The sequence below is a fragment of the Pithys albifrons genome, chromosome 3, assembly GCF_047495875.1.
Source record: "Pithys albifrons albifrons isolate INPA30051 chromosome 3, PitAlb_v1, whole genome shotgun sequence".
In the NCBI taxonomy this organism is placed as follows: domain Eukaryota; kingdom Metazoa; phylum Chordata; class Aves; order Passeriformes; family Thamnophilidae; genus Pithys; species Pithys albifrons.
The window spans coordinates 30,994,457-31,008,371 of NC_092460.1; the positions used below are offsets into that span (position 1 = coordinate 30,994,457).

General features: G+C 45.8%; 1 protein-coding gene across 2 annotated transcripts in view; it reads right to left on the minus strand.

Moving 5' to 3' along the window:
- The window catches only part of LOC139670071 (sodium- and chloride-dependent GABA transporter 2), a 33,528-nt gene extending 32,810 nt beyond the window's left edge, over positions 1–718 (minus strand). Inside the window, exon 1 of one of the 2 annotated variants that reach the window (XM_071551222.1) lies at positions 649–718. The gene's annotated coding sequence lies outside the window, so the exon portion shown is untranslated. Of the gene's footprint in view, positions 1–423; positions 501–648 lie in introns of those variants that run through there. The other variant, XM_071551223.1, reaches the window with a different exon arrangement.
- Between the last annotated feature and the right edge of the window lie 13,197 nt (positions 719–13,915).

Genomic DNA, 13,915 nt, shown 5'->3' on the forward strand with positions numbered 1-13,915 from the left:
CCAGGCACAGCGTATGTGACTTGCACAGCTGGTGCCTCAGGTCACAGGTATGGGCCAGCGGCAGCTCTGCTGCAGCCACTTAGAAGGATCAGGAGGTGTTTGAGCCTGTTCCTCCCAGGCAGGATGCCCTGCTGGCTGCCAAGTCCCACGGGACAAAGGGTGAGGATTGTGGTTCCTTACCCATGCCCAGTGTCAAAGCTGGGATTGCTGAGGACCTTGTGCCAAGGAGGGCACCTTCCTCCGCACAGTGCCAGCCCTCGAGCCTGCTCCTGCCCTGCAGAGGCAGCTCCCCCATCCCCAGCCTTACGCTGCCATTCATCCCCACCAGCAACTCCCTCGCCAGGAGAGCAGGAAAAGGCACTGGCAGCAAATGACACTCTCCTCCATCCAGGGAGAATTAAAAAAGGGCAAAGCAGCACTTACAGCCTCTCCGTAGTCCCCTCTAAAACACTTAGGGACATGAAGGGGAGCAAGAAACACTGGCAAGTGTTTGACAGCGGCCGAAAGGAAGGACTGTGAGGACCCCTCTACGCTAGAAAATTATTAAACAGGCAGAAAATGCTCCGTGACCTCTCATCCACGGCAGCCCCGGGAGGGTGTGGGGCGCAGGGGGAGCAGGGCAGAAGGAAACGGGGACAGAGGTGTTACCTTGCGGACGGCGCTGTCGGGGCGCGGACCGACGGGAGAGGCAAGGGCAGGACCGAAAGGTACTGGCTATTTAAAGTGTGGAAAGAAAAAAATTCAGCAGTGGTGTAATCCTAGACTTCGCCCAACCCACATTCCTTCCCCCACCCCCCAGGGCTGGACAAAAACCTACACATGACTGATTTCATGGCCAGTGCAAAGGGGCTCGTTCCCCCCGCCTGTGACAGGGGCTCGGTGCGCTCCGTCCCGGGCCGGGCACCGCGGGGCTCCCGCTCTCCATCGTCTTTCTGCCCAACACTGTCCCTGGAGAAAGGGAAGACCACCTCACACAGGTGCCTCCACAGCACTGCCTGAGGGAGTCGAAGCCTCGAGACCTACTGGAAGAGGTAAGAAACAAAACACAAATTCATGGTGAATTCCCATCACGGGGTCTTTCCCTGGCAGGAAGGTCACGGGCACAGGGCAAGGTCCTGCATCGCAGCCCGACCTGCAGTTTCCAGGGCTGTGTTGTGGCCAGGAGCCATAGCAGACAGCAAAGATGGAAATAAACTCAGCTAAACTCTCTGCTGCTTCTTACCGAGGGCCCCAAACAGCCTCATTCAGAAACTCTGGCAGGTTGCAAACTCTCTTCCCTCACACACAGGGATCTTTGCCACTGGTCTTTCCCAGGAGCAGCACTGCCCCATCCAAGGGCATCACTACAGAAGCTGCAATGGGAATAGACAATCATGCAGTAGATGAAAAATCATGCAGCAGGGAAACAACCAGCTCCAGTTGTGCATACCCAGTGCTGCAAAATGTGCTATGGTTGCTCTGGAAGGAGGTCTCGTGATTACAGCAGGACATTAGCTCTATGCTTAGAGGCCATAAAAGAGGCAAACAGAATAGTATATTGTTCATGTTAGATACGTTACACCTGTGATGGTCCAGGGATGTAAGTGGGGCAAAGATGTAAAATATTTTTATTACATCTGTTGATAAATATCTGAGGCAGGAGAAAACATGGGGGGAAAAACACTGCTTTTGGGTTCAATGTCCTTGCATCAAGTGTGTAAAGCAGCAACAAAACCTGAGCTGTGTACAGGCAGTCTGAGAAGACAGTAGGAGAACAACAGGAATGAACCAGCAAACACTGTGGTGTCACCACAGTAATCTGTAGTGTACACACACAGCACCAGACTTCCCACAGGGGAATGGAAGAGGGACAAGCAGAAGTAAGGAATTAATTCAACCAAGGACTAATCAAATATGCAATGACTTCTCATTTTGGGAACTGATGCCTTGGATGAAAACAAGGTGACAACAGAGGTCTAGGAGAAAGGAAAAGACAAAAGATGAATTTATTGTTCACTGCATCACACAGTGTAACAATTAATGCCATTCAATGAAAAATTCAGATTTAAAACAAAATTAAATCCTTCTTCCTCCCACTGTGCATAGTTCATTAAACATGATACCCGTGGCCATTAACACAGAATATGATTTGGAAGGGAACTAGGCAAAATCACACAGGGCTGCTCCTCTTTTGCAGCGATTAAACAGGATGGTCCAACTAAAACAGTTCCAGTCCTCAAACTGGTGATTCTTGAAAACCAGGGAAGATGTTCCAGAGGAGGAATTACGTGATGTAGAGCAAAATGGAGAATATCCCTGTGCAGAAACCATCTCACAGTGAATAGTGTAGTTATTAAATTGTTAGGGTAAAAATGTAGGGATTAAAAACAACAGCAAAGACAAATAATATCTTGCCTTGTACAATAGATGGATGGAAGGAAAGGGGAGATGAATTAAGGAAACATTTCTAGAGATTCTCAAAACTGTTGTGTTCATCAGCATCACTGCATGAATATCCCTGGGTAAGCACAATTACTACAGCATCCAGATAGCAATAATCTTATCAACAAGGCGACAAGCTAATTGGCAGGAACTAATAGACTACGATAGGAAAATGTACAATCAATTACAAACTATTTGACTTCCACCCAGTAGAGATAAGACTGTGCTGAACACAACAATAACCTGGAAATGAAAACAAATGTTTGGTGTAAATATAAGCAGCCCAGGGAAATATTAAATCTACAAGTGTAAAAGCAAGCTGGAAAATCTTGAGGAAAGCATTTTTAAAGTAAAACATCAGTTTACACATCTTCTAGAGTGAAATAAGAAAAAGTCTGTATGATTTTGGGAGATGTTACTTGAGAGATCCAAAAAAAAATTCTTTTTACAGAAGGTAGAAAGAGAAAAGAAACAACAAATACCACAAGGATCACTTAAGACTATAGAAAAAAAGATGTTTTCAGTACATATTTTTTGAAATAGCAGAAGGCAAAGAAACTGAGAGGGACTTTAATAAACCGATCAGGGGCAATAAAAAATCTAAAGGGAAAAATGAAAAGGATGAAATCTCAGTGTCTAAGATTTTGAGTCTGTAACTGTATCTAAGGCAAGTGGAAGAATGGGGACATGCAGAAACAAAGCCTTAGGAAACAGACTGGAGTTGGACCAAGGGTTGGACTTGATGATCTCAGAGGTCTTTTCAACCCAATCAATTCTATGATTCTATGAAACAGACTTGCAAGAAACAAATAACAGAAATAAAAAAATGTGAATATTTTTTTAAAAAAGGGAACAAGTCTAGATAACATGCACACTGTAGTAACAGGAGAACAACATCCAGAGATCTACCAAAATAATGCCATTCAAAAGTATTTGGATAGATAGATGCACATATATTTACATGAATAAGGAGAACACCAGGGAAGAGCTTCTGTTGCAGTGTGTGCCACCTGGAATTGAGCAAGCTGAACCTCCCTGGGCAGCTGCAGAGCACCTTCCCCCCAATGCTACAAGTGCTGGCAAGTGGCAGCCTCGATGCTGTGCCTGCCCCACTCCACTCTGCTCTCATGCCACCCCCCAGGGTGGCACTGAGGGGTTATTTTGTGGGTGGCTTCCCCTGAAAGAGGTGTGAAATGAGAGGCTGCCTATTCAGTAACCAACTCAGAACACTGGACTTGACAATGACACCAGCCAGAGCAGCCACACTTCACACCCCTGCCCATCCCAGGCACTCAGGCCATCACCCACTGTTCATTAGGACAGCCCACACTGGAGTGATGCCTCCTGAAGCAGGTCCTGAAGCAGGTTCCAGGTCCAGGCAGGCTGCCAAGGGGGCAGAGCAGCACAATGGTGGTACATGGGACATGAGTGGGGCACACCTAAATTAGCCACTTCTCCCTAACATACACTTTTTGGAGAAGAGCAAGAGCACCAGGGGAGTCACTGTCAGTGTGCCTCACACCTCAGCCAGGATAAGTGCTGGAAAATCCTCATGCTAAAGGCTATCGATTTATATAGCATTTTCCTTATATCTTACAGCATTTGACAAGATTTCTGTCATCAGCTTGATCCCAGTCTTCCACCAACAGCTGAGGCTGCACTCCCAGGGAAGTGCTTACAGCCCAAACAAAGCAAACCTGGAACAATCTTCCTTTAGAGATAGAGATACTTTACATTCTCTGGGTCAGATGTGCATAAGAACTGGCCCCCATCCCATCCCATCGTGCATGACCCACACTCAGGAGCGCTGGCCCTGCGTGCTCTGGTGGGAACCACAGAACTTGCTCCCTGGTCTAGTCTTGCTTCATGTCTGTGTCCAGTTTATCAGGGAATGAGTGTTAATTAAATTTCTGTCCTCCAAAGCACCAAGCCATGGCCAACCACCTGGAGAAGTAGTTCAAACCTAAAAGAAGAAGGCTTTCAAAAGGCATGATGAGGGGAAAAGAGAGGAGGGAAGTGTTCACTGGGAGATGAGCACACTCTCTTACAGCTCTGCAAGTAGCAGCTACTTTCAAAGGAATTATGCTCCGAACCCACCAAACTCCATTTAGGAGAATGGCCTGGGCACAACTACTGCTGCTTTTCATTCCCAGTGTGAAAAAGCCAATGGTCCCATCTGGCCTTTGTTGAACACTGAGAGCAACTTTGCTCCCCACTTCCACCTCCCCCTTCACTCCTCTGTCACGTGTGACAAACTGCCTTCGTGTGTTCTGAGGCCACGTAATCTTGCCAGCCACCTCCCAGCTTCCAGGAACACAATTCACCGTTATATTATCTGGGAACCCAAGGCCAGAGCCAATACAATGCATTTCCTCTATCTGATAACCACCCTGCTACTTCAGCCTGGAAATGTTATTCAGCTTAAGTGACTATGGCTGTAGAAAGCAAAGTTGTCACAAACATCCACAGAAAGGGGATAAATAGAGGCTGATACCAGCTGGCACATTACAGGAACCTGAAGACTGCTCAGCAGAGAAAGAAGCCAAAGCACAAAGGAGTGACTCCTGCCTGAGCCACTAAGCTCTCTCGCAGAAAGGAACACGTATTTTGAAACTACAGTGGCAAAACCCAAAAGCCATTGCAAGAGTCTGCAGATCCCACGTGGCAGAATATCCTACTGCAGCCATTTGGATGGCCTCATTCAGACACAGCCTCCCTAGTGAATAACTGCTTCCAAACAATGACTTGAGGCAAGAAAAGCCCTGTCCTCCCTGGATGCCTGCGGGGATCGGAGGCCTCACTGCTGAGCCAGGTTTGTGGTGCGAGATACGTTTGTCTGTGGACACCATGCTCTGCATACTGGAGATAAACAGGTGACATTTCTGCATGAGCCAGAGCTCGGGCACCAGTCTGAGGGATAGGACACACAGCACTGGAGAACCCTCTCCTGCAGATACCGCTGCTGTGCCCTCTGCTCCTCCACAGGCAGGAGCTGTGGGTGATGCTTGCATTGTGCTTGGCATGTAGGCTGGCAGGGTGCTGGTCAGTCCCTCTCTAGGCACCTCTGATCAAAAGCACAGGAGGAGGTAAGTTGAGATCAAAAGAACTGTGCCCCTAGACCTGCTTTGGGCTGTAACATGAATTCCCAGCAGCAACAGAGCTGCAGATATTCCTGTCAGCTCTGTCCAGTGGCAGTGGTTTCCCCTCAGACCAGGATGAAAACAGCAGCACTCCCTGAGTGTGCACTTGCCTGTCTGGAACACCAAACCTGAGACTAAAGCAGGAACACACAGATATCTGTATTGCGTGCACAGGCACAGCAGAAGTGCCCAGGCAGGCAGATCTGCTTCACATCTTACCTCTGCTTTGACCTCTCATTAGTACCTCGTGCCTGTTAAACACTCTGGCGCTTTGCACACATGAGCAAGGAACAGGGGGGTGGTTTTCTGCACAGAATTCAAGAGTAGCCTCATTTCATTTATGGACCAAAATGAAAGCACTGCAAGGTTATACAGTTAAAAGCATATATGTATAGATATATATGCATATGCTTATAATATAATAAAATACAAAATAAAACAAATGAGCTGAGCACCAAGCATAGAATCACAAGCCTGGAGACTTCAAACTTTTTTAGCATCTCCTCCTACTCTCCCCTCAACTCCATCAAGTATCATCAGTTCCTCAGGGCTTTTCCCTAGTTCCAGTTTGCCAGCAACTGGGCAACCTGCACAAACCCTTTCAGAGAAATTGCAGGAACAGAGCCTGTGCACATTTTAGGGAGAGGGCAGGAGTTACTGCCCTCCTATAGTCTGGGACCTCCCAATGTGAAAATTGATAGTTGTCTGAAGAAATTAAAACTCATTAGATTGTTGTTGCAGCCAAGGAATCAATTACAGGACATTTTCATACCAAGAACCATTTGCCAAAAGAAATCATAATTCTGAGCTAGTGATGATAGCAGCGTTGCTTAAGTGGCCCAGAAGTGAGAAGTGTAGGATCAGCAGACTCATTAGGTACAGGGTAAATTGAGGGGTAGAGAAGGAGCTGTACACTGGGACAATTGGGATGATGGTCTTTTCCTTATGCTCTGCACATGCTCCTCCTCTGAGGTGAAGGTGTAAGTCTGAAACTGAATGCAGAAAGAATGACATCAAAGCCATGGATAGGTCTGGGATTTAGATGCCCCTGCACTCCTTCAGCCTGCGAGGATGTTCTAGTGGGGAAAAAGGGAAAACTTTTCTGAGGTGAGACAATGTTGTACCTACTTAACTGATTCCTCTCCAAAAAAAACATAATCTGGTTTTAAATAGGCAGAGTTCGGGCAGTGTTCTCAAAGCATCTGTTCATACTTACTTAAACACTCTAATGAAAACCAACAACAACACTAAACCAAAAAGCAAAAACAACCACTTTAATTCAGGACTACTGGGCTGGTAACTACTCAGAAGACAAAGTTTCCATTCTGGGAGAAAATAATCAGCTAGTCATCGGTGGACAGAATGAGAGAAGGTTTTTTAAAGTTTCTCAAAAAGAAGTTTTCTATGCACAAGTTGACAAAGTGAAAACTGGGGCATTTCAAAACTAGTCAATAAGAAATAGAAACAGGTTCAGTTTTCCCAGCTTCCAAAAACCAGAATTACAGCAGATTTTAGAAAACTTCTCTTTAAAACATTCCAGCCAGCCCTCATGTTGGCACAAGGAATGCCTGGCTAAGCTCCTGGGCCACTGCAGCACCCAGGGATGCTGGGCTTGGAGAAGCCTGAGAGTCCAGAGCCCATCCCTGAAATGCTGCCTGGTCACAAGCACCCCTGCAAGGCTCTGCAGTGTGCCAGCTCCTGGCCACTGCTCATCAGAAGCAGTTTGTGTTTCTTGCTTTGCTCCTCTGGTCACCAGCAGCCCCAGGCAGGGCAGGAGGGAGCAGGTGTCTTCACTAACCTTCCCTTTGGTTGCCCTGCTGAGGTTCCTGCAAGGTAGCACAGGGAGAGAGTGCAGTTACCTCTGCAGACAGAGAAAAGGGGCTCACATACAGGAGGATGCACTCCCTCTCACTTATCTGCTGAACTGGCTCAGTGCCTGGTGGGGCTTTGAGACATGAAATGAGCAAGACCTAAAGCCTTTATCTTCCCAGCCGGGTGGAATTCTGCTGGAAGCAGGAATCACAGGCCTTCACACCAAGGCTGATCTTCCGTCTACAAGTCATTCCTGTTCTGGTAGTCAGTTGCAACATATGGCACCAAGTCTCTCTCTTTCAGGCTTGGACATTTTTCATCAAAGAAGGAAAATAAAAGTAATTCATGAAGTTTTGGTAACTTAAGGTAATCTTATTTTTCTGTTGATGACTGCCAGAGATTAAGAGCCTATGCTTCAAATTAGATCCAGCTGATGTCTGAAGAAAGCTAACCCTTCCAGCCAAGAGGAGTGGCAGTGGATCAGGGGCTTGGTGCCCAGGCACTGGGCACAGAGGTTTAGCAAAGTCACATGTGGATTGGGTCTGGCCTGGTGAGCCCACCACACACTAGCTAAATGAAGAAGGTAGTTTCTTGGCACTGCTTGAGACAAGCCTTTTCCAGAGGGAACGAAAGGGCTGCTCACATGCTTCCCTCTGTCATTTCTGAGTATCAAATTCCAAGCCACGTTACCCTTTTGCCACCATGAATTCAAACAATGCTCACCTGAAATAAAACTCACAGGGGCTAACCTGACCAAGGGGGCAGAGGGTGAAATACACTCAAACACAAGGTGTTTCCATCACAAACATTAATTATCTACTTTTCTTCAGCCAAACAGGCTCAGAGTACCACTTCTCTTTTTTATAAAGACACTTCATTCCTGGTGCCTGCAAGCTAAGGCAGAGGGTCAGGCACTGCTTGCCAAGCATGTGGTTTCATTAAGTCAGTCACAGCCCAGATCTGAAGTTTTCACGGTGACGAGGGGTGGGGGGGGGGGGGTGGACATGGTGATATGTTCAGATTGGGGACATAATTAAAAAACATGGAGCCAATGAAACCTTTAGTCTTGGTATTCACCATAAGTGTGATCTAGGGGAAAAATGAGACTGGCTTTTGATATTCTTTTTTACCCTACAAGTTTCTTACCACAAGGTTTGAACTGCACAGCAGTACCAGCATAAACCCTACTGCTAGAAGTGAACCTGTGGATTTACAGAGCAAACCAGAAAGCAGCCCTTTTTTACTGCTGTCCAAATCTGGTCCTAACAAAGCCAATGGGCATGGACATCTGGCTCATTGTGGAAGAAAGACATAGGCTAACGGGACTCCAGGAGAAAGGAACTTGCTGGAAAGGTGAGACCAAACTTGGTCTGTGCAGCCACGGTGAGGAACTCAAGCAATGCCCTCACACAGCCTATTGACTGCGGCCACACAGGCTGGCAAAAGTAGTCAAAGATGCACATGCCCTCAGCACCATTCCCACACTCAGCCCAGGGCTGCCTGGAAGCCTGAGCCACAGAGCTTCTCTGCTTCCAGCAACTGGCTGGTGGAAAAGCTGGAGGATCAGCCAGAGCTGAGAGGAGAGCATCAAAGTGCCAACTTGCACGGAGGATGCTGCATCCTGGAGGCAGGGAGTGGCAGCTCCGTGCTTCCCTGCAGTTTGCAGTCTCACAGCTTCTCTGAAGTAGCCAGGCAGCCCTAGAAAGGTAGGAGGCAAGACCTCTCCTACTGGGAGCAAAAAAGAGTCCGCAAAGGGAATTTGTCCTCATTTCCTTTGGCCTCACTTCCCTGAGCGCAGGGATTGCTTGCAAAAAGCACAGAAAACGATTGTGTTTCTTCAAGATCCAGAGCTGAGAAACAGGGACATAGAACAGCTGCTTTTAAGGACAAAGCAAAACAAGTTTTTTGCAGAAATCTCAGGTGTTGCTTGTGCAGCAGCACTCCCTGCACACTCTGTAAACAGGAGTTACACAAAGATCATGTCCACTTTCTGCTCCAAACAGGAATCTGACCCATCAGCTTCCTAGAACTGCCTTACTCATCAAGAAAAAATCCCCGATCTTTTAAGTTATGGACAGCTTTTCTGTTGCTGTGTACTCTTCCATTACTTATTTGTTCAGCTTTGTGTACTAACACTCCCAAATCCTAGACTCTGACCATTCCAAGTATATTCCTATCAGCAGCCAGGGGAAACCAGTGCCACGGTATGTAGTAAAGCCCAGAAAGTGAGCAACCATTTTCAAACCTTACCAGTAGGGATACAAACCTGGATAATGGCTTGCAGCTGCATCTGTAGATCACCACCTTCTAGCAACAGGTGAAGAGCAGAAACACCACACACTCACCTGGGGCTGGTTCATCAGCATTAGGCAGAGTTGCCACCAGGTGATCCCACTTCTTCACCAGTGTGTTCTCAAGACACTGGTGTGGAGCGATTGTCTCTCCCAAGAATGTTTCTAGGGAAAGCTAAAGCACTCAACTCCTGCCTCTCTCCTGCTTAAGAGACTGTCTGGAAAGAAAATAATGGGATGAAACGCTATCAATACACTGATAATGTCTAGATTTTGATGTTTACAGTATTTCACTTTGATAATAGCATAGCAGAGACACACACAAGACCTGGCTAACTGAATTTCCAGCTGTATAAAGGGAAAAGTTAGATCATTAGCTGACAGAAGTAAACAGAACGTGTTACTCATCCCACATCCCACTAAAACCTGAGCTGTTTCTCAGATTCATAGTATGGATTTGTGTGGGCTCCACTGCTATGACAAATCAGCAGTTGCAAACACCTCATTGCTCTGGGGAGCAACAAGTGTGCCCATTGCCTGGGGGTGAGCTGAGCTGAGCTGCTGCAAGGCTGAGCACAGGCTGCATCAACCTGGAAAAGGATGCAGCAGTTCCATCAGCTGGCACAGCACCCATCCATTAAAAACAGATGCCAGCGGGCTAGAGACACTGACCATCACCTCAGGACCTGTGTGTTCCAAAGTGTCTGCTCTCCTCGGGTATGAACACCCACATGGCTTGGCATGCAGTGCAGGAGAAGTGTAGCGGCATTTTAAAGTAACCTGGCTTTTGAATGCCATACTTGTGTCACTATCTTAGACAGTATTTTAACACAATACAGAGAAATTGTAGTCACTGTTTGGAAGCCCTCTGTCTCATCCCCCAGCATTGTTGTAGTACAGTGTATTACCAGTTGGTCCTTTCTCAGAAAGCATCCTGAGCTAGTGAATTTGCAGAGTTTCCTGTAACTGTTACTTCTCCTGCACAGAGGATGTTTTGCTGTAATTATGGATTTCACGTTTAACAAAACTGTCTAGTACAATGAATATGCACCCACAGCAGTTCCCTCTGGCATTTGCCTTTAAATTACATTTTTGGAGGAGGTGTGGGGGTGATACACACACAGCAAAAACCTGACCTCTGAAAAGCCTCCAGTTAAGACACAATGCCCCACCTAGGATTAAAACTATTCACTGCAGCAAGGCTTTTGTTTCAATGGCATTCAGAGCACATCTCCTTGCAAGCATCTCTGTATTTCAATAAATCCTTGCTACTTTCATTTCCTTTACCTTGCAACTTAACACCCGTTTGTACCAAGCCATCTCATTACATAAGGCTCAGTTCTCTCAGTGTCTTGCTGTGCAGTTTCCAGCTGTCCTACGCATTTATCACCCTCCCAAAGCCAGCGTGGCTAGAATTCCGATAAGGACTGGATTTATTGCATCCCCCCGCTGCCTTGGTGCTCCAAGCAGAGTTGCTGTTTGGTTCAAGCAGGCTGACCAAACACATTCTCAGTGACCACAACTGGAGAGGATGTGAAGTTCTCTGCTTTTCATTTTCATGTAACTGGAGTAAGGCTCAAATCTTGCTTACACCAGACCAGTTCTCAACTTCCTACAGGGGTTTTAAGAAGTTATTTCAGGAATGATTGTAAGGAACTTTTTCTACCCTTTTAAAACCTTTCATTCCCAGCACACAAAATGATTGCTCACGTGCAGCGGTTCCTTCAATCAGTCATTATTTTTAAAGGTATGCAAAACATAACTGGAATACCAGCAAGACATGTCTGATAAGTAACTAATAAATACCTGAATAATTTTTGTTTTACTTTGCTACAACTATGTTGTGTTTATTTTAATAACTGTTATTAAAACAGAAAAATGAAAGTGATAGCTCTCCTCAGAAATCTGCCTGGTACACACACTACTGCTGAATGAAGGCTGCAGACTATCATTTGTCCTAGAACATGGGATGCTCCTGTTCATGCTTGTTGTATTACGTCTTTCTTTCAGGCCCACACAGAGTCAGGTATGAGCAGCCCTCAGAGAAACCTCTGGTTCTGTCGTTTAGTTTTCCATCCATCTTAAAAACTGCAGTTCAGATAGGCTGTGGGGGTGTTCCTTCAACTTTTACATGCTACAATGATGAATGAAGCCTAGGAAAACATCTGTATGGAAAATGAGTTTATTGACAGATTGTGATGAACCCTTCTGCCCATTCAATGAAAATGAGAAAGATTATGGAATCCTCCTCAAACTACATCCAGGCCCATGAGGGCTAAGGTGACTGGTAATACTCACCACTATAATCCTAACCCAATCTGGTTGCCTTCTGTGATGAACTACATGGACAAGGGGAGAGCAGTGGATATTTACCCAGATTTATGGCAAAAACACACCCGTGGAGTGGACAGACAGCTTACAATGGGGGTGAAAAATGGGGTGGACTTCTGTGCTCAGACTTCAGTAGTGAACAATTTGTAGTCTAGGAGGTGGCCAGCTGCCAAGTGCAGTACCTAAGGAGCTGTTACTGGAGACTACCAGTTCATGTGCTGCCTACCAGGGTGGTGGGATGGAGCACACTCACGTTTGCAGATGACACCCAACAATGCGGTGGAGGACAGGACTGAGATACCCCAAACATGGGAGGAGAGAACTCCCATTCAAGAGGATCTCCTGACTGAAGTGATCTGCTGATGGAATGTTTGCTAAGTCCATTATACCTACACATGAGAAAAAAGAAACCAAAATACCTAGGGCTAACAGTGGCCATAATGAGTAGCAGTCAGCAGTACTTGCAGCTATAAAGGCCAGCACTGTACCAGGCTGCAGAGGAAAAGCGTGGGCAGCAGGTTCAAGGAACTTAATTCCCCTGGATTCAACACCTATAACTTGCACCTGGAATAGCATTATACAGCCTGGGGCTCCTCACTGCAAAATGAGACATGACCAACCTGCAGGAAGTCCAGGTGAAGGCCACCAACTCTGTTAGAGGGCTGCAGCTCCTGACACGGCTCAAGGGAGGCTGAGCTGGGTTTGTTCAGCTTGGAAATTAAGGCTGTAGGACCTGCAGTCTTCAACTACTGAATGGATGGTTAGAGAAAACATGGTGCCACACTCTTCAAGTGGCAACAGGTGAGCTACAGCAAGTGAGAATCTGTACAACAGATAAAAGTTTGCACTGAAGATGCTACAACACCGAAAAGGAAATCACAGGTTCTCAAACTTGGAAATACTCAAAATTTGCTTGGACACAGCACTGAAAAACTTCACTTCCTTTCAACATCAGCACTGCTCTAGTCAGGAGGCTGACCTAGATGACCTCTAGAAGTACCTGCAACCTAAATTGGTCTATGGTTCTAAAAACTGAAAATATCAATGTTCAAGCTTCGCAGTGTGGCTAATGTAAGAGACAACTGTCTGTGGACTTATGCTGTGTGACTGTATTCCAATCCCTTAAGGTAATTTCCATAATATCATCAGTATTACCTTAAACTCTCATTATCAAATAGCGCAGGCTGCACAAGAATTCAGCTACAGATGATCTGGCAAACCATAAATCCTGAAAGCAATGGTTCTGAAGGTCAGGAGTGACATTTATCTCTTTTCAAGTAAAATTGTCAAATTCCAGGCTCTGGTTTTTACAAAAAAAGCTTGAAACCACATAGTTTGTATTTACAACTCAAGTCCTGGGCATTTTCAACTCCTCATAACACTCAGGTGATTTCTTTGACCTTATGTGTCAGATACATGGAATAAAACAACACAAACAATGGCTAGTAACCTTTGTAGACTACAGCACTAAAACATGTACCTTTCTAGATACACGAGCCAGTATTTTTTGTACACTGAGATTTCGTCCCCAAAGCATGAGATATTTTTTCTGCAGCAGTACCAGACCTGTAAGAACATTATTACTTTAGCTCAACTTCATCTTGCTTCTTTGCATGACTTTATAAAAAATTCAAAACCCTAAGATCTGGAGACAATACCACAGCTGTAGCTTTAGGTTTTTCAACCACTAACTACATATCTACAGATTTTTCCAAAAGTTAACATTTATTCATAAGTTCATACTATCAGCAAGCCTTTGATACGAATTATGCTCTTAAAAAACAAGCTTAAAACAATAAGATGTGAAGCTAATAATGCTCTTCAGTTTATGAACACCTTATCCAAAAGCAGACGAGACATCTGTAACAAGAAAAAGTGTTGAAACCTCCTTTCAACAGGGGGAACAGAGGCTCTATGAAA